Source organism: Phyllobates terribilis, unplaced genomic scaffold (genome assembly GCF_046119375.1).
Source record: "Phyllobates terribilis strain yellow unplaced genomic scaffold, ASM4611937v1 Scaffold_9__5_contigs__length_417890890, whole genome shotgun sequence".
Lineage (NCBI taxonomy): Eukaryota > Metazoa > Chordata > Amphibia > Anura > Dendrobatidae > Phyllobates > Phyllobates terribilis.
In genome coordinates this window covers 266,198,668-266,220,512 of record NW_027362769.1, presented here as the reverse complement: position 1 = coordinate 266,220,512, position 21,845 = coordinate 266,198,668, and positions in this window count along the sequence as shown.

Sequence of the window (21,845 nt, the reverse complement as noted above, 5' to 3'; positions counted from 1 at the left end):
TGGGTAGAATATATATCCTACGGGGGTAAAACTGAAAAAAGTTGAAAAAAATTTTTTTTTTGGACTTAGTCTTTTTTCCGGCGTTTATCAGACTTTCAGATAGGGCAAATGTCAGTGAGCGTTCCGATTTCAGTTCCAGAGCGATTTGCCCAATGAGTCCTTGCTATTTAGTCGTTTTCAGCCAATATTTTGGATTTTTGAAAATTTCACTTTGTTGTGAAAATATCCACTAAATGAGGGAATAATATGTGTGAGGGTACCCCAGGAGTGTTCCAAATGTGTGTGGGTAGAATATATATCCCACGGGGGTAAAATTGAAAAAAGTTGAAAAATTTTTTTTTTGGACTTAGTCATTTTTCCGGCGTTTATCAGACTTTCAGATAGGGCAAATGTCAGTGAGCGTTCCGATTTCAGTTCCAGAGCGATTCGCCCAATGAGTCCTTGATATTTAGTCGTTTTCAGCCAATTTTCTGGATTTTTGAAAAATTCACTTTTTTTGTGAAAATATCCACTAAATGCGGGAATAATATGTGTGAGGGTACCCCAGGAGAGTTCCAAATGTGTGTGGGTAGAATATATATCCCACGGGATAAAATTGAAAAAAGTTGAAATTTTTTTTTTTTGGACTTAGTCATTTTTCCGGCGTTTATCAGACTTTCAGATAGGGCAAATGTCAGTGAGCGTTCCGATTTCAGTTCCAGAGCGATTCGCCCAATGAGTCCTTGATATTTAGTCGTTTTCAGCCAATATTTTGGATTTTTGAAAATTTCACTTTTTTGTGAAAATATCCACTAAATGAGGGAATAATATGTGTGAGGGTACCCCAGGAGAGTTCCAAATGTGTGTGGGTAGAATATATATCACACGGGGGTAAAATTGAAAAAAGTTGAAAAATTTTTTTTTTTGGACTTAGTCATTTTTCCGGCGTTTATCAGACTTTCAGATAGGGCAAATGTCAGTGAGCATTCCGATTTCAGTTCCAGAGCGATTCGCCCAATGAGTCCTTCATATTTAGTTGTTTTCAGCCAATTTTCTGGATTTTTGAAAAATTCACTTTTTTGTGAAAATATCCACTAAATGAGGGAATAATATGTGTGAGGGTAGCCCAGGAGAGTTCCAAATGTGTTTGGGTAGAATATATATCCCACGGGGGTAAAATTGAAAAAAGTTGAAAATTTTTTTTATTGGACTTAGTCATTTTTCCGGCGTTTATCCGACTTTCAGATAGGGCAAATGTCAGTGAGCGTTCCGATTTCAGTTCCAGAGTGATTCACCCAATGAGTCCTTGATATTTAGTCGTTTTCAGCCAATTTTCTGGATTTTTGAAAAATTCACTTTTTTGTGAAAATATCCACTAAATGAGGGAATAATATGTGTGAGGGTACCCCAGGAGTGTTCCAAATGTGTGTGGGTAGAATATATATCCCACCGGGGTAAAATTGAAAAAAGTTGAAAAATTTTTTTTTTTGGACTTAGTCATTTTTCCGGCGTTTATCAGACTTTCAGATGGGGCAAATGTCAGTGAGCGTTCCGATTTCAGTTCCAGAGCGATTCGCCTAATGAGTCCTTGATATTTAATCATTTTCAGCCAATTTTCTGGATTTTTGAAAATTTCACTTTTTTGTGAAAATATCCACTAAATGAGGGAATAATATGTGTGAGGGTAGCCCAGGAGAGTTCCAAATGTGTGTGGGTAGAATATATATCCCACGGGGGTAAAATTGAAAAAAGTTGAAAATTTTTTTTTTTGGGACTTAGTCATTTTTCCGGCGTTTATCAGACTTTCAGATAGGGCAAATGTCAGTGAGCGTTCCGATTTCAGTTCCAGAGCGATTCGCCCAATGAGTCCTTGATATTTAGTCGTTTTCAGCCAATTTTCTGGATTTTTGAAAAATTCACTTTTTTGTGAAAATATCCACTAAATGAGGGAATAATATGTGTGAGGGTACCCCAGGAGTGTTCCAAATGTGTGTGGGTAGAATATATATCGCACGGGGGTAAAATTGAAAAAAGTTGAAAAAATTTTTTTTTTGGACTTAGTTATTTTTCCGGCGTTTATCAGACTTTCAGATAGGGCAAATGTCAGTGAGCATTCCGATTTCAGTTCCAGAGCGATTCGCCCAATGAGTCCTTGATATTTAATCATTTTCAGGCAATTTTCTGGATTTTTGAAAATTTCACTTTTTTGTGAAAATATCCACTAAATGAGGGAATAATATGTGTGAGGGTAGCCCAGGAGAGTTCCAAATGTGTTTGGGTAGAATATATATCCCACGGGGGTAAAATTGAAAAAAGTTGAAAATTTTTTTTATTGGACTTAGTCATTTTTCCGGCGTTTATCAGACTTTCAGATAGGGCAAATGTCAGTGAGCGTTCCGATTTCAGTTCCAGAGCGATTTGCCCAATGAGTCCTTGCTATTTAGTCGTTTTCAGCCAATATTTTGGATTTTTGAAAATTTCACTTTTTTGTGAAAATATCCACTAAATGAGGGAATAATATGTGTGAGGGTACCCCAGGAGTGTTCCAAATGTGTGTGGGTAGAATATATATCCCACGGGGGTAAAATTGAAAAAAGTTGAAAAATTTTTTTTTTTGGACTTAGTCATTTTTCCGGCGTTTATCAGACTTTCAGATAGGGCAAATGTCAGTAAGCGTTCCGATTTCAGCTCCAGAGCGATTCGCCCAATGAGTCCTTGATATTTAGTGGTTTTCAGCCAATTTTCTGGATTTTTGAAAAATTCACTTTTTTGTGAAAATATCCACTAAATGAGGGAATAATATGTGTGAGGGTACCCCAGGAGAGTTCCAAATGTGTGTGGGTAGAATATATATCCCACGGGCTAAAATTGAAAAAGTTGAAATTTTTTTTTTTTTGACTTAGTCATTTTTCCGGCGTTTATCAGACTTTCAGATAGGGCAAATGTCAGTGAGCGTTCCGATTTCAGTTCCAGAGCGATTCGCCCAATGAGTCCTTGATATTTATTCATTTTCAGCCAATTTTCTGGATTTTTGAAAATTTCACTTTTTTGTGAAAATATCCACTAAATGAGGGAATAATATGTGTGAGGGTACCCCAGGAGAGTTCCAAATGTGTGTGGGTAAAATATATATCCCACGGGGGTAAAATTGAAAAAAGTTGAAAAAAATTATTTTTTGGACTTAGCCATTTTTCCGGCGTTTATCAGACTTTCAGATAGGGCAAATGTCAGTGAGCGTTCCGATTTCAGTGCCAGAGCGATTCGCTCAATGAGTCCTTGATATTTATTCATTTTCAGCCAATTTTCTGGATTTTTGAAAAATTCACTTTTTTGTGAAAATATCCACTAAATGAGGGAATAATATGTGTGAGGGTACCCCAGGAGAGTTCCAAATGTGTGTGGGTAAAATATATATCCCACGGGCTAAAATTGAAAAAAGTTGAATTTTTTTTTTTTTTGGACTTAGTCATTTTTCCGGCGTTTATCAGACTTTCAGATAGGGCAAATGTCAGTGAGCGTTCCGATTTCAGTTCCAGAGCGATTCGCCCAATGAGTCCTTGATATTTAGTCGTTTTCAGCCAATATTTTGGATTTTTGAAAATTTCACTTTTTTGTGAAAATATCCAATAAATGAGGGAATAATATGTGTGAGGGTACCCCAGGAGAGTTCCAAATGTGTGTGGGTAGAATATATATCCCACGGGCTAAAATTGAAAAAAGTTGAAATTTTTTTTTTTTTGGACTTAGTCATTTTTCCGGCGTTTATCCGACTTTCAGATAGGGCAAATGTCAGTGAGCGTTCCGATTTCAGTTCCAGAGCGATTCGCCCAATGAGTCCTTGATATTTATTCATTTTCAGCCAATTTTCTGGATTTTTGAAAAATTCACTTTTTTGTGAAAATATCCACTAAATGAGGGAATAATATGTGTGAGGGTACCCCAGGAGAGTTCCAAATGTGTGTGGGTAGAATATATATCCCACGGGCTAAAATTGAAAAAAGTTGAAATTTTTTTTTTTTTGACTTAGTCATTTTTCCGGCGTTTATCAGACTTTCAGATAGGGCAAATGTCAGTGAGCGTTCCGATTTCAGTTCCAGAGCGATTTGCCCAATGAGTCCTTGCTATTTAGTCGTTTTCAGCCAATATTTTGGATTTTTGAAAATTTCACTTTTTTGTGAAAATATCCACTAAATGAGGGAATAATATGTGTGAGGGTACCCCAGGAGTGTTCCAAATGTGTGTGGGTAGAATATATATCCCACGGGGGTAAAATTGAAAAAAGTTGAAAAATTTTTTTTTTGGACTTAGTCATTTTTCCGGCGTTTATCAGACTTTCAGATAGGGCAAATGTCAGTGAGCGTTCCGATTTCAGTTCCAGAGCGATTCGCCCAATGAGTCCTTGATATTTAGTCGTTTTCAGCCAATTTTCTGGATTTTTGAAAAATTCACTTTTTTTGTGAAAATATCCACTAAATGCGGGAATAATATGTGTGAGGGTACCCCAGGAGAGTTCCAAATGTGTGTGGGTAGAATATATATCCCACGGGATAAAATTGAAAAAAGTTGAAATTTTTTTTTTTTGGACTTAGTCATTTTTCCGGCGTTTATCAGACTTTCAGATAGGGCAAATGTCAGTGAGCGTTCCGATTTCAGTTCCAGAGCGATTCGCCCAATGAGTCCTTGATATTTAGTCGTTTTCAGCCAATATTTTGGATTTTTGAAAATTTCACTTTTTTGTGAAAATATCCACTAAATGAGGGAATAATATGTGTGAGGGTACCCCAGGAGAGTTCCAAATGTGTGTGGGTAGAATATATATCACACGGGGGTAAAATTGAAAAAAGTTGAAAAATTTTTTTTTTTGGACTTAGTCATTTTTCCGGCGTTTATCAGACTTTCAGATAGGGCAAATGTCAGTGAGCGTTCCGATTTCAGTTCCAGAGCGATTCGCCCAATGAGTCCTTCATATTTAGTTGTTTTCAGCCAATTTTCTGGATTTTTGAAAAATTCACTTTTTTGTGAAAATATCCACTAAATGAGGGAATAATATGTGTGAGGGTAGCCCAGGAGAGTTCCAAATGTGTTTGGGTAGAATATATATCCCACGGGGGTAAAATTGAAAAAAGTTGAAAATTTTTTTTATTGGACTTAGTCATTTTTCCGGCGTTTATCCGACTTTCAGATAGGGCAAATGTCAGTGAGCGTTCCGATTTCAGTTCCAGAGTGATTCACCCAATGAGTCCTTGATATTTAGTCGTTTTCAGCCAATTTTCTGGATTTTTGAAAAATTCACTTTTTTGTGAAAATATCCACTAAATGAGGGAATAATATGTGTGAGGGTACCCCAGGAGTGTTCCAAATGTGTGTGGGTAGAATATATATCCCACCGGGGTAAAATTGAAAAAAGTTGAAAAATTTTTTTTTTTGGACTTAGTCATTTTTCCGGCGTTTATCAGACTTTCAGATGGGGCAAATGTCAGTGAGCGTTCCGATTTCAGTTCCAGAGCGATTCGCCTAATGAGTCCTTGATATTTAATCATTTTCAGCCAATTTTCTGGATTTTTGAAAATTTCACTTTTTTGTGAAAATATCCACTAAATGAGGGAATAATATGTGTGAGGGTAGCCCAGGAGAGTTCCAAATGTGTGTGGGTAGAATATATATCCCACGGGGGTAAAATTGAAAAAAGTTGAAAATTTTTTTTTTTGGGACTTAGTCATTTTTCCGGCGTTTATCAGACTTTCAGATAGGGCAAATGTCAGTGAGCGTTCCGATTTCAGTTCCAGAGCGATTCGCCCAATGAGTCCTTGATATTTAGTCGTTTTCAGCCAATTTTCTGGATTTTTGAAAAATTCACTTTTTTGTGAAAATATCCACTAAATGAGGGAATAATATGTGTGAGGGTACCCCAGGAGTGTTCCAAATGTGTGTGGGTAGAATATATATCGCACGGGGGTAAAATTGAAAAAAGTTGAAAAAATTTTTTTTTTGGACTTAGTTATTTTTCCGGCGTTTATCAGACTTTCAGATAGGGCAAATGTCAGTGAGCATTCCGATTTCAGTTCCAGAGCGATTCGCCCAATGAGTCCTTGATATTTAATCATTTTCAGGCAATTTTCTGGATTTTTGAAAATTTCACTTTTTTGTGAAAATATCCACTAAATGAGGGAATAATATGTGTGAGGGTAGCCCAGGAGAGTTCCAAATGTGTTTGGGTAGAATATATATCCCACGGGGGTAAAATTGAAAAAAGTTGAAAATTTTTTTTATTGGACTTAGTCATTTTTCCGGCGTTTATCAGACTTTCAGATAGGGCAAATGTCAGTGAGCGTTCCGATTTCAGTTCCAGAGCGATTTGCCCAATGAGTCCTTGCTATTTAGTCGTTTTCAGCCAATATTTTGGATTTTTGAAAATTTCACTTTTTTGTGAAAATATCCACTAAATGAGGGAATAATATGTGTGAGGGTACCCCAGGAGTGTTCCAAATGTGTGTGGGTAGAATATATATCCCACGGGGGTAAAATTGAAAAAAGTTGAAAAATTTTTTTTTTTGGACTTAGTCATTTTTCCGGCGTTTATCAGACTTTCAGATAGGGCAAATGTCAGTAAGCGTTCCGATTTCAGCTCCAGAGCGATTCGCCCAATGAGTCCTTGATATTTAGTGGTTTTCAGCCAATTTTCTGGATTTTTGAAAAATTCACTTTTTTGTGAAAATATCCACTAAATGAGGGAATAATATGTGTGAGGGTACCCCAGGAGAGTTCCAAATGTGTGTGGGTAGAATATATATCCCACGGGCTAAAATTGAAAAAGTTGAAATTTTTTTTTTTTTGACTTAGTCATTTTTCCGGCGTTTATCAGACTTTCAGATAGGGCAAATGTCAGTGAGCGTTCCGATTTCAGTTCCAGAGCGATTCGCCCAATGAGTCCTTGATATTTATTCATTTTCAGCCAATTTTCTGGATTTTTGAAAATTTCACTTTTTTGTGAAAATATCCACTAAATGAGGGAATAATATGTGTGAGGGTACCCCAGGAGAGTTCCAAATGTGTGTGGGTAAAATATATATCCCACGGGGGTAAAATTGAAAAAAGTTGAAAAAAATTATTTTTTGGACTTAGCCATTTTTCCGGCGTTTATCAGACTTTCAGATAGGGCAAATGTCAGTGAGCGTTCCGATTTCAGTGCCAGAGCGATTCGCTCAATGAGTCCTTGATATTTATTCATTTTCAGCCAATTTTCTGGATTTTTGAAAAATTCACTTTTTTGTGAAAATATCCACTAAATGAGGGAATAATATGTGTGAGGGTACCCCAGGAGAGTTCCAAATGTGTGTGGGTAAAATATATATCCCACGGGCTAAAATTGAAAAAAGTTGAATTTTTTTTTTTTTTGGACTTAGTCATTTTTCCGGCGTTTATCAGACTTTCAGATAGGGCAAATGTCAGTGAGCGTTCCGATTTCAGTTCCAGAGCGATTCGCCCAATGAGTCCTTGATATTTAGTCGTTTTCAGCCAATATTTTGGATTTTTGAAAATTTCACTTTTTTGTGAAAATATCCAATAAATGAGGGAATAATATGTGTGAGGGTACCCCAGGAGAGTTCCAAATGTGTGTGGGTAGAATATATATCCCACGGGCTAAAATTGAAAAAAGTTGAAATTTTTTTTTTTTTGGACTTAGTCATTTTTCCGGCGTTTATCCGACTTTCAGATAGGGCAAATGTCAGTGAGCGTTCCGATTTCAGTTCCAGAGCGATTCGCCCAATGAGTCCTTGATATTTATTCATTTTCAGCCAATTTTCTGGATTTTTGAAAAATTCACTTTTTTGTGAAAATATCCACTAAATGAGGGAATAATATGTGTGAGGGTACCCCAGGAGAGTTCCAAATGTGTGTGGGTAGAATATATATCCCACGGGCTAAAATTGAAAAAAGTTGAAATTTTTTTTTTTTTGACTTAGTCATTTTTCCGGCGTTTATCAGACTTTCAGATAGGGCAAATGTCAGTGAGCGTTCCGATTTCAGTTCCAGAGCGATTCGCCCAATGAGTCCTTGATATTTATTCATTTTCAGCCAATTTTCTGGATTTTTGAAAATTTCACTTTTTTGTGAAAATATCCACTAAATGAGGGAATAATATGTGTGAGGGTACCCCAGGAGAGTTCCAAATGTGTGTGGGTAAAATATATATCCCACGGGGGTAAAATTGAAAAAAGTTGAAAAAAATTATTTTTTGGACTTAGCCATTTTTCCGGCGTTTATCAGACTTTCAGATAGGGCAAATGTCAGTGAGCGTTCCGATTTCAGTGCCAGAGCGATTCGCTCAATGAGTCCTTGATATTTATTCATTTTCAGCCAATTTTCTGGATTTTTGAAAAATTCACTTTTTTGTGAAAATATCCACTAAATGAGGGAATAATATGTGTGAGGGTACCCCAGGAGAGTTCCAAATGTGTGTGGGTAGAATATATATCCCACGGGATAAAATTGAAAAAAGTTGAAATTTTTTTTTTTTGGACTTAGTCATTTTTCCGGCGTTTATCAGACTTTCAGATAGGGCAAATGTCAGTGAGCGTTCCGATTTCAGTTCCAGAGCGATTCGCCCAATGAGTCCTTGATATTTAGTCGTTTTCAGCCAATATTTTGGATTTTTGAAAATTTCACTTTTTTGTGAAAATATCCACTAAATGAGGGAATAATATGTGTGAGGGTACCCCAGGAGAGTTCCAAATGTGTGTGGGTAGAATATATATCACACGGGGGTAAAATTGAAAAAAGTTGAAAAATTTTTTTTTTTGGACTTAGTTATTTTTCCGGCGTTTATCAGACTTTCAGATAGGGCAAATGTCAGTGAGCATTCCGATTTCAGTTCCAGAGCGATTCGCCCAATGAGTCCTTGATATTTAATCATTTTCAGGCAATTTTCTGGATTTTTGAAAATTTCACTTTTTTGTGAAAATATCCACTAAATGAGGGAATAATATGTGTGAGGGTAGCCCAGGAGAGTTCCAAATGTGTTTGGGTAGAATATATATCCCACGGGGGTAAAATTGAAAAAAGTTGAAAATTTTTTTTATTGGACTTAGTCATTTTTCCGGCGTTTATCAGACTTTCAGATAGGGCAAATGTCAGTGAGCGTTCCGATTTCAGTTCCAGAGCGATTTGCCCAATGAGTCCTTGCTATTTAGTCGTTTTCAGCCAATATTTTGGATTTTTGAAAATTTCACTTTTTTGTGAAAATATCCACTAAATGAGGGAATAATATGTGTGAGGGTACCCCAGGAGTGTTCCAAATGTGTGTGGGTAGAATATATATCCCACGGGGGTAAAATTGAAAAAAGTTGAAAAATTTTTTTTTTTGGACTTAGTCATTTTTCCGGCGTTTATCAGACTTTCAGATAGGGCAAATGTCAGTAAGCGTTCCGATTTCAGCTCCAGAGCGATTCGCCCAATGAGTCCTTGATATTTAGTGGTTTTCAGCCAATTTTCTGGATTTTTGAAAAATTCACTTTTTTGTGAAAATATCCACTAAATGAGGGAATAATATGTGTGAGGGTACCCCAGGAGAGTTCCAAATGTGTGTGGGTAGAATATATATCCCACGGGCTAAAATTGAAAAAGTTGAAATTTTTTTTTTTTGACTTAGTCATTTTTCCGGCGTTTATCAGACTTTCAGATAGGGCAAATGTCAGTGAGCGTTCCGATTTCAGTTCCAGAGCGATTCGCCCAATGAGTCCTTGATATTTATTCATTTTCAGCCAATTTTCTGGATTTTTGAAAATTTCACTTTTTTGTGAAAATATCCACTAAATGAGGGAATAATATGTGTGAGGGTACCCCAGGAGAGTTCCAAATGTGTGTGGGTAAAATATATATCCCACGGGGGTAAAATTGAAAAAAGTTGAAAAAAATTATTTTTTGGACTTAGTCATTTTTCCGGCGTTTATCAGACTTTCAGAAAGGGCAAATGTCAGTGAGCGTTCCGATTTCAGTTCCAGAGCGATTCGCCCAATGAGTCCTTGATATTTAGTCGTTTTCAGCCAATATTTTGGATTTTTGAAAATTTCACTTTTTTGTGAAAATATCCACTAAATGAGGGAATAATATGTGTGAGGGTACCCCAGGAGAGTTCCAAATGTGTGTGGGTAGAATATATATCCCACGGGCTAAAATTGAAAAAAGTTGAAATTTTTTTTTTTTTGGACTTAGTCATTTTTCCGGCGTTTATCCGACTTTCAGATAGGGCAAATGTCAGTGAGCGTTCCGATTTCAGTTCCAGAGCGATTCGCCCAATGAGTCCTTGATATTTATTCATTTTCAGCCAATTTTCTGGATTTTTGAAAAATTCACTTTTTTGTGAAAATATCCACTAAATGAGGGAATAATATGTGTGAGGGTACCCCAGGAGAGTTCCAAATGTGTGTGGGTAGAATATATATCCCACGGGCTAAAATTGAAAAAAGTTGAAATTTTTTTTTTTTTGACTTAGTCATTTTTCCGGCGTTTATCAGACTTTCAGATAGGGCAAATGTCAGTGAGCGTTCCGATTTCAGTTCCAGAGCGATTCGCCCAATGAGTCCTTGATATTTATTCATTTTCAGCCAATTTTCTGGATTTTTGAAAATTTCACTTTTTTGTGAAAATATCCACTAAATGAGGGAATAATATGTGTGAGGGTACCCCAGGAGAGTTCCAAATGTGTGTGGGTAAAATATATATCCCACGGGGGTAAAATTGAAAAAAGTTGAAAAAAATTATTTTTTGGACTTAGCCATTTTTCCGGCGTTTATCAGACTTTCAGATAGGGCAAATGTCAGTGAGCGTTCCGATTTCAGTGCCAGAGCGATTCGCTCAATGAGTCCTTGATATTTATTCATTTTCAGCCAATTTTCTGGATTTTTGAAAAATTCACTTTTTTGTGAAAATATCCACTAAATGAGGGAATAATATGTGTGAGGGTACCCCAGGAGAGTTCCAAATGTGTGTGGGTAGAATATATATCCCACGGGATAAAATTGAAAAAAGTTGAAATTTTTTTTTTTTGGACTTAGTCATTTTTCCGGCGTTTATCAGACTTTCAGATAGGGCAAATGTCAGTGAGCGTTCCGATTTCAGTTCCAGAGCGATTCGCCCAATGAGTCCTTGATATTTAGTCGTTTTCAGCCAATATTTTGGATTTTTGAAAATTTCACTTTTTTGTGAAAATATCCACTAAATGAGGGAATAATATGTGTGAGGGTACCCCAGGAGAGTTCCAAATGTGTGTGGGTAGAATATATATCACACGGGGGTAAAATTGAAAAAAGTTGAAAAATTTTTTTTTTTGGACTTAGTCATTTTTCCGGCGTTTATCAGACTTTCAGATAGGGCAAATGTCAGTGAGCGTTCCGATTTCAGTTCCAGAGCGATTCGCCCAATGAGTCCTTCATATTTAGTTGTTTTCAGCCAATTTTCTGGATTTTTGAAAAATTCACTTTTTTGTGAAAATATCCACTAAATGAGGGAATAATATGTGTGAGGGTACCCCAGGAGTGTTCCAAATGTGTGTGGGTAGAATATATATCCCACCGGGGTAAAATTGAAAAAAGTTGAAAAATTTTTTTTTTTGGACTTAGTCATTTTTCCGGCGTTTATCAGACTATCAGATGGGGCAAATGTCAGTGAGCGTTCCGATTTCAGTTCCAGAGCGATTCGCCTAATGAGTCCTTGATATTTAATCATTTTCAGCCAATTTTCTGGATTTTTGAAAATTTCACTTTTTTGTGAAAATATCCACTAAATGAGGGAATAATATGTGTGAGGGTAGCCCAGGAGAGTTCCAAATGTGTGTGGGTAGAATATATATCCCACGGGGGTAAAATTGAAAAAAGTTGAAAATTTTTTTTTTTGGGACTTAGTCATTTTTCCGGCGTTTATCAGACTTTCAGATAGGGCAAATGTCAGTGAGCGTTCCGATTTCAGTTCCAGAGCGATTCGCCCAATGAGTCCTTGATATTTAGTCGTTTTCAGCCAATTTTCTGGATTTTTGAAAAATTCACTTTTTTGTGAAAATATCCACTAAATGAGGGAATAATATGTGTGAGGGTACCCCAGGAGTGTTCCAAATGTGTGTGGGTAGAATATATATCGCACGGGGGTAAAATTGAAAAAAGTTGAAAAATTTTTTTTTTTGGACTTAGTTATTTTTCCGGCGTTTATCAGACTTTCAGATAGGGCAAATGTCAGTGAGCATTCCGATTTCAGTTCCAGAGCGATTCGCCCAATGAGTCCTTGATATTTAATCATTTTCAGGCAATTTTCTGGATTTTTGAAAATTTCACTTTTTTGTGAAAATATCCACTAAATGAGGGAATAATATGTGTGAGGGTAGCCCAGGAGAGTTCCAAATGTGTTTGGGTAGAATATATATCCCACGGGGGTAAAATTGAAAAAAGTTGAAAATTTTTTTTATTGGACTTAGTCATTTTTCCGGAGTTTATCAGACTTTCAGATGGGGCAAATGTCAGTGAGCGTTCCGATTTCAGTTCCAGAGCGATTCGCCCAATGAGTCCTTGATATTTATTCATTTTCAGGCAATTTTCTGGATTTTTGAAAAATTCACTTTTTTGTGAAAATATCCACTAAATGAGGGAATAATATGTGTGAGGGTACCCCAGGAGAGTTCCAAATGTGTGTGGGTAGAATATATATCCCACGGGGGTAAAACTGAAAAAAGTTGAAAAAAAATTTTTTTTTGGACTTAGTCATTTTTCCGGCGTTTATCAGACTTTCAGATAGGGCAAATGTCAGTGAGCGTTCCGATTTCAGTTCCAGAGCGATTCGCCCAATGAGTCCTTGATATTTAGTCGTTTTCAGCCAATATTTTGGATTTTTGAAAATTTCACTTTTTTGTGAAAATATCCACTAAATGAGGGAATAATATGTGTGAGGGTACCCCAGGAGAGTTCCAAATGTGTGTGGGTAAAATATGTATCCCACGGGGGTAAAATTGAAAAAAGTTGAAAAAAATTATTTTTTGGACTTAGCCATTTTTCCGGCGTTTATCAGACTTTCAGATAGGGAAAATGTCAGTGAGCGTTCCGATTTCAGTTCCAGAGCGATTCGCCCAATTAGTCCTTGATATTTAGTCGTTTTCAGCCAATTTTCTGGATTTTTGAAAAATTCACTTTTTTGTGAAAATATCCACTAAATGAGGGAATAATATGTGTGAGGGTACCCCAGGAGTGTTCCAAATGTGTGTGGGTAGAATATATATCGCACGGGGGTAAAATTGAAAAAAGTTGAAAAATTTTTTTTTTTGGACTTAGTTATTTTTCCGGCGTTTATCAGACTTTCAGATAGGGCAAATGTCAGTGAGCATTCCGATTTCAGTTCCAGAGCGATTCGCCCAATGAGTCCTTGATATTTAATCATTTTCAGGCAATTTTCTGGATTTTTGAAAATTTCACTTTTTTGTGAAAATATCCACTAAATGAGGGAATAATATGTGTGAGGGTAGCCCAGGAGAGTTCCAAATGTGTTTGGGTAGAATATATATCCCACGGGGGTAAAATTGAAAAAAGTTGAAAAATTTTTTTATTGGACTTAGTCATTTTTCCGGAGTTTATCAGACTTTCAGATGGGGCAAATGTCAGTGAGCGTTCCGATTTCAGTTCCAGAGCGATTCGCCCAATGAGTCCTTGATATTTATTCATTTTCAGCCAATTTTCTGGATTTTTGAAAAATTCACTTTTTTGTGAAAATATCCACTAAATGAGGGAATAATATGTGTGAGGGTACCCCAAGAGAGTTCCAAATGTGTGTGGGTAGAATATATATCCCACGGGGGTAAAACTGAAAAAAGTTGAAAAAAAATTTTTTTTTGGACTTAGTCATTTTTCCGGCGTTTATCAGACTTTCAGATAGGGCAAATGTCAGTGAGCGTTCCGATTTCAGTTCCAGAGCGATTCGCCCAATGAGTCCTTGATATTTAGTCGTTTTCAGCCAATATTTTGGATTTTTGAAAATTTCACTTTTTTGTGAAAATATCCACTAAATGAGGGAATAATATGTGTGAGGGTACCCCAGGAGAGTTCCAAATGTGTGTGGGTAAAATATATATCCCACGGGGGTAAAATTGAAAAAAGTTGAAAAAAATTATTTTTTGGACTTAGCCATTTTTCCGGCGTTTATCAGACTTTCAGATAGGGAAAATGTCAGTGAGCGTTCCGATTTCAGTTCCAGAGCGATTCGCCCAATTAGTCCTTGATATTTAGTCGTTTTCAGCCAATATTTTGGATTTTTGAAAATTTCACTTTTTTGTGAAAATATCCAGTAAATGAGGGAATAATATGTGTGAGGGTACCCCAGAAGAGTTCCAAATGTGTGTGGGTAGAATATATATCCCACGGGGGTAAAATTGAAAAAAGTTGAAAAAAAATTTTTTTTTGGACTTAGTCGTTTTTCCGCCGTTTATCAGACTTTCAGATAGGGCAAATGTCAGTGAGCGTTCCGATTTCAGTTCCAGAGCGATTCGCCCAATGAGTCCTTGATATTTAATCATTTTCAGCCAATTTTCTGGATTTTTGAAAATTTCACTTTTTTGTGAAAATATCCACTAAATGAGGGAATAAAATGTGTGAGGGTACCCCAGGAGAGTTCCAAATGTGTGTGGATAAAATATATATCCCACGGGGGTAAAATTGAAAAAAGTTGAAAAAAATTATTTTTTGGACTTAGCCATTTTTCCGGCGTTTATCAGACTTTCAGATAGGGCAAATGTCAGTGAGCGTTCCGATTTCAGTTCCAGAGCGATTCGCCCAATGAGTCCTTGATATTTAGTCGTTTTCAGCCAATATTTTGGATTTTTGAAAATTTCACTTTTTTGTGAAAATATCCACTTAATGAGGGAATAATATGTGTGAGGGTACCCCAGAAGAGTTCCAAATGTGTGTGGGTAGAATATATATCCCACGGGGGTAAAATTGAAAAAAGTTGAAAAAATTTTTTTTTTTGACTTAGTCATTTTTCCGGCATTTATCAGACGTTCAGATAGGGCAAATGTCAGTGAGTGTTCCGATTTCAGTTCCAGAGCGATACGCCCAATGAGTCCTTGATATTTAATCATTTTCAGCCAATTTTCTGGATTTTTGAAAAATTCACTTTTTTGTGAAAATATCCACTAAATGAGGGAATAATATGTGTGAGGGTACCCCAGGAGAGTTCCAAATGTGTGTGGGTAAAATATATATCCCACGGGGGTAAAATTGAAAAAAAGTTGAAAAAAATTATTTTTTGGACTTAGCCATTTTTCCGGCGTTTATCAGACTTTCAGATAGGGCAAATGTCAGTGAGCGTTCCGATTTCAGTTCCAGAGCGATTCGCCCAATGAGTCAATATTTTGGATTTTTGAAAATTTCACTTATTTGTGAAAATATCCACTAAATGAGGGAATAATATGTGTGAGGGTACCCCAGGAGTGCTCCAAATGTGTGTGGGTAGAATACATATCCCACGGGGGTAAAATTGAAAAAAGTTGAAAAAAATTATTTTTTGGACTTAGCCATTTTTCCAGCGTTTATCAGACTTTCAGATAGGGCAAATGTCAGTGAGCGTTCCGATTTCAGTTCCAGAGCGATTCGCCCAATGAGTCCTTGATATTTAATCATTTTCAGCCAATTTTCTGGATTTTTGAAAATTTCACTTTTTTGTGAAAATATCCACTAAATGAGGGAATAATATGTGTGAGGGTAGCCCAGGAGAGTTCCAAATGTGTGTGGGTAGAATATATATCCCACGGGGGTAAAATTGAAAAAAGTTGAAAAAAATTATTTTTTGGACTTAGCCATTTTTCCGGCGTTTATCAGACTTTCAGATAGGGCAAATGTCAGTGAGCGTTCCGATTTCAGTTCCAGAGCGATTCGCCCAATGAGTCCTTGATATTTAGTCGTTTTCAGACAATAATTTGGATTTTTGAAAATTTCACTTTTTTGTGAAAATATCCACTAAATGAGGGAATAATATGTGTGAGGGTACCCCAGGAGTGTTCCAAATGTGTGTGGGTAGAATACATATCCCACGGGGGTAAAATTGAAAAAAGTTGAAAAATTTTTTTTTTTGTACTTAGTCATTTTTCCGGCATTTATCAGACGTTCAGATAGGGCAAATGTCAGTGAGCGTTCCGATTTCAGTCCCAGAGCGATACGCCCAATGAGTCCTTGATATTTAATCATTTTCAGCCAATTTTCTGGAATTTTGAAAATTTCACTTTTTTGTGAAAATATCCACTAAATGAGGGAATAATATGTGTGAGGGTACCCCAGGAGAGTTCCAAATGTGTGTGGGTAAAATATATATCCCACGGGGGTAAAATTGAAAAAAGTTGAAAAAAATTATTTTTTGGACTTAGCCATTTTTCCGGCGTTTATCAGACTTTCAGATAGGGCAAATGTCAGTGAGCGTTCCGATTTCAGTTCCAGAGCGATTCGCCCAATTAGTCCTTGATATTTAGTCGTTTTCAGCCAATATTTTGGATTTTTGAAAATTTCACTTTTTTGTGAAAATATCCAGTAAATGAGGGAATAATATGTGTGAGGGTACCCCAGAAGAGTTCCAAATGTGTGTGGGTAGAATATATATCCCACGGGGGTAAAATTGAAAAAAGTTGAAAAAAAATTTTTTTTTGGACTTAGTCATTTTTCCACCGTTTATCAGACTTTCAGATAGGGCAAATGTCAGTGAGCGTTCCGATTTCAGTTCCAGAGCGATTCGCCCAATGAGTCCTTGATATTTAATCATTTTCAGCCAATTTTCTGGATTTTTGAAAATTTCACTTTTTTGTGAAAATATCCACTAAATGAGGGAATAAAATGTGTGAGGGTACCCCAGGAGAGTTCCAAATGTGTGTGGATAAAATATATATCCCACGGGGGTAAAATTGAAAAAAGTTGAAAAAAATTATTTTTTGGACTTAGCCATTTTTCCGGCGTTTATCAGACTTTCAGATAGGGCAAATGTCAGTGAGCGTTCCGATTTCAGTTCCAGAGCGATTCGCCCAATGAGTCAATATTTTGGATTTTTGAAAATTTCACTTATTTGTGAAAATATCCACTAAATGAGGGAATAATATGTGTGAGGGTACCCCAGGAGTGCTCCAAATGTGTGTGGGTAGAATACATATCCCACGGGGGTAAAATTGAAAAAAGTTGAAAAAAATTATTTTTTGGACCTAGCCATTTTTCCAGCGTTTATCAGACTTTCAGATAGGGCAAATGTCAGTGAGCGTTCCGATTTCAGTTCCAGAGCGATTCGCCCAATGAGTCCTTGATATTTAATCATTTTCAGCCAATTTTCTGGATTTTTGAAAATTTCACTTTTTTGTGAAAATATCCACTAAATGAGGGAATAATATGTGTGAGGGTAGCCCAGGAGAGTTCCAAATGTGTGTGGGTAGAATATATATCCCACGGGGGTAAAATTGAAAAAAGTTGAAAAAAATTATTTTTTGGACTTAGCAATTTTTCCGGCGTTTATCAGACTTTCAGATAGGGCAAATGTCAGTGAGCGTTCCGATTTCAGTTCCAGAGCGATTCGCCCAATGAGTCCTTGATATTTAGTCGTTTTCAGACAATAATTTGGATTTTTGAAAATTTCACTTTTTTGTGAAAATATCCACTAAATGAGGGAATAATATGTGTGAGGGTACCCCAGGAGTGTTCCAAATGTGTGTGGGTAGAATACATATCCCACGGGGGTAAAATTGAAAAAAGTTGAAAAATTTTTTTTTTTGGACTTAGTCATTTTTCCGGCATTTATCAGACGTTCAGATAGGGCAAATGTCAGTGAGCGTTCCGATTTCAGTCCCAGAGCGATACGCCCAATGAGTCCTTGATATTTAATCATTTTCAGCCAATTTTCTGGATTTTTGAAAATTTCACTTTTTTGTGAAAATATCCACTAAATGAGGGAATAATATGTGTGAGGGTACCCCAGGAGAGTTCCAAATGTGTGTGGGTAGAATATATATCCCACGGGGGTAAAACTGAAAAAAGTTGAACAATTTTTTTTTTGGACTTAGTCATTTTTCAGGCGTTTATCAGACTTTCAGATAGGGCAAATGTCAGTGAGCGTTCCGATTTCAGTTCCAGAGCGATTCGCCCAATGAGTCCTTGATATTTAATCATTTTAAGCCAATTTTCTGGATTTTTGAAAATTTCACTTTTTTGTGAAAATATCCACTAAATGAGGGAATAATATGTGTGAGGGTAGCCCAGGAGAGTTCCAAATGTGTGTGGGTAGAATCTATATCCCACTGGGGTAAAATTGAAAAAAGTTTAAAAATTTTTTTTTTTGGACTTAGTCATTTTTCCGGCGTTTATCAGACTTTCAGATAGGGCAAATGTCAGTGAGCGTTCCGAATTCAGCTCCAGAGCGATTCGCCCAATGAGTCTTGATATTTAGTCATTTTCATCCAATTTTCTGGATTTTTGAAAAATTCACTTTTTTGTGAAAATATCCACTAAATGAGGGAATAATATGTGTGAGTGTACCCCAGGAGTGTTCCAAATGTGTGTGGGTAAAATATATATCCCACAGGGGTAAAATTGAAAAAAGTTGAAAAAAATTATTTTTTGGACTTAGCCATTTTTCCAGCGTTTATCAGACTTTCAGATAGGGCAAATGTCAGAGAGCGTTCCGATTTCAGTTCCAGAGCGATTCGCCCAATGAGTCCTTGATATTTAGTCGTTTTCAGCCAATATTTTGGATTTTTGAAAATTTCACTTTTTTGTGAAAATATCCACTAAATGAGGGAATAATATGTGTGAGTGTACCCCAGGAGTTTTCCAAATGTGTGTGGGTAAAATATATATCCCACGGGGGTAAAATTGAAAAAAGTTGAAAAAAATTATTTTTTGGACTTAGCCATTTTTCCGGCGTTTATCAGACTTTCAGATAGGGCAAATGTCAGTGAGCGTTCCGATTTCAGCTCCAGAGCAATTCGCCCAATGAGTCTTGATATTTAGTCGTTTTCATCCAATTTTCTGGATTTTTGAAAAATTCACTTTTTTGTGAAAATATCCACTAAATGAGGGAATAATATGTGTGAGTGTACCCCAGGAGTGTTCCAAATGTGTGTGGGTAAAATATATATCCCACAGGGGTAAAATTGAAAAAAGTTGAAAAAAATTATTTTTTGGACTTAGCCATTTTTCCAGCGTTTATCAGACTTTCAGATAGGGCAAATGTCAGTGAGCGTTCCGATTTCAGTTCCAGAGCGATTCGCCCAATGAGTCCTTGATATTTAATCATTTTCAGCCAACTTTCTGGATTTTTGAAAATTTCACTTTTTTGTGAAAATATCCACTAAATGAGGGAATAATATGTGTGAGGGTAGCCCAGGAGAGTTCCAAATGTGTGTGGGTAGAATATATATCCCACGGGGGTAAAATTGAAAAAAGTTGAAAAATTTTTTTTTTTGGACTTAGTCATTTTTCCGGCGTTTATCAGACTTTCAGATAGGGCAAATGTCAGTGAGCGTTCCGATTTCAGTTCCAGAGCGATTCGCCCAATGAGTCCTTGAAATTTAGTCGTTTTCAGCCAATTTTCTGGATTTTTGAAAAATTCACTTTTTTGTGAAAATATCCACTAAATGAGGGAATAATATGTGTGAGGGTACCCCAGGAGTGTTCCAAATGTGTGTGGGTAAAATGTATATCCCACGGGGGTAAAATTGAAAAAAGTTGAAAAAAATTTTTTTTTGGACTTAGCCATTTTTCCGGCGTTTATCAGACTTTCAGATAGGGCAAATGTCAGTGAGCGTTCCGATTTCAGTTCCAGAGCGATTCGCCCAATGAGTCCGTGATATTTATTCGTTTTCAGCCAATATTTTGGATTTTTGAAAATTTCACTTTTTTGTGAAAATATCCACTAAATGAGGGAATAATATGTGTGAGGGTACCCCAGAAGAGTTCCAAATGTGTGTGGGTAGAATATATATCCCACGGGGGTAAAATTGAAAAAAGTTGAAAAAAAATTTTTTTTTGGACTTAGTCATTTTTCCGGCGTTTATCAGACTTTCAGATAGGGCAAATGTCAGTGAGCGTTCCGATTTCAGTTCCAGAGCGATTTGCCCAATGAGTCCCTGATATTTAATCATTTTCAGCCAATTTTCTGGATTTTTGAAAAATTCACTTTTTTGTGAAAATATCCACTAAATGAGGGAATAATATGTGTGAGGGTAGCCCAGGAGAGTTCCAAATGTGTGTGGGTAGAATATATATCCCACGGGGGTAAAATTGAAAAAAGTTGAAAAATTTTTTTTTTTGGACTTAGTCATTTTTCCCGCGTTTATCAGACTTTCAGATGGGGCAAATGTCAGTGAGCGTTCCGATTTCAGTTCCAGAGCGATTCACCCAATGAGTCCTTGATATTTATTCATTTTCAGCCAATTTTCTGGATTTTTGAAAAATTCACTTTTTTGTGAAAATATCCACTAAAAGAGGGAATAATATGTGTGAGGGTACCCCAGGAGTGTTCCAAATGTGTGTGGGTAGAATATATATCCCACGGGGGTAAAATTTAAAAAAGTTGAAAAATTTTTTTTTTTGGACTTAGTCATTTTTCCGGCGTTTATCAGACTTTCAGATAGGGCAAATGTCAGTGAGCGTTCCGATTTCAGTTCCAGAGCGATTCGCCCAATGAGTTCTTGATATTTAGTCGTTTTCAGCCAATTTTCTGGATTTTTGAAAAATTCACTTTTTTGTGAAAATATCCACTAAATGAGGGAATAATATGTGTGAGGGTACCCCAGGAGTGTTCCAAATGTGTGTGGGTAAAATGTATATCCCACGGGGGTAAAATTGAAAAAAATTATTTTTTGGACTTAGCCATTTTTCCGGCGTTTATCAGACTTTCAGATAGGGCAAATGTCAGTGAGCGTTCCGATTTCATTTCCAGAGCGATTCGCCCAATGAGTCCTTGATATTTAGTCGTTTTCAGCCAATATTTTGGATTTTTGAAAATTTCACTTTTTTGTGAAAATATCCACTAAATGAGGGAATAATATGTGTGAGGGTACCCCAGGAGAGTTCCAAATGTGTGTGGGTAGAATATATATCCCACGGGGGTAAAATTGAAAAAAGTTGAAAAAAATTTTTTTTTGGACCTAGCCATTTTTCTGCCGTTTATCAGACTTTCAGATAGGGCAAATGTCAGTGAGCCTTCCGATTTCAGTTCTAGAGCGATTCGCCCAATGAGTCCTTGATATTTAGTCATTTTCAGCCAATATTTTGGATTTTTGAAAACTTCACTTTTTTGTGAAAATATCCACTAAATGAGGGAATAATATGTGTGAGGGTAGCCCAGGAGAGTTCCAAATGTGTGTGGGTAGAATATATATCCCACGGGGGTAAAATTGAAAAAAGTTGGAAAAAAATTTTTTGGGGACTTAGTCATTTTTCCGGCGTTTATCAGACTTTCAGATAGGGCAAATGTCAGTGAGCGTTCCGATTTCAGTTCCAGAGCGATTCGCCCAATGAGTCCCTGATATTTAATCATTTTCAGCCAATTTTCTGGATTTTTGAAAATTTCACTTTTTTGTGAAAATATCCACTAAATGAGGGAATAATATGTGTGAGGGTAGCCCAGGAGAGTTCCAAATGTGTGTGGGTAGAATATATATCCCACGGGGGTAAAATTGAAAAAAGTTGAAAAAAATTTTTTTTTGGACCTAGCCATTTTTCTGCCGTTTATCAGACTTTCAGATAGGGCAAATGTCAGTGAGCGTTCCGATTTCAGTTCCAGAGCGATTCGCCCAATGAGTCCTTGATATTTAGTCGTTTTCAGCCAATATTTTGGATTTTTGAAAATTTCACTTTTTTGTGAAA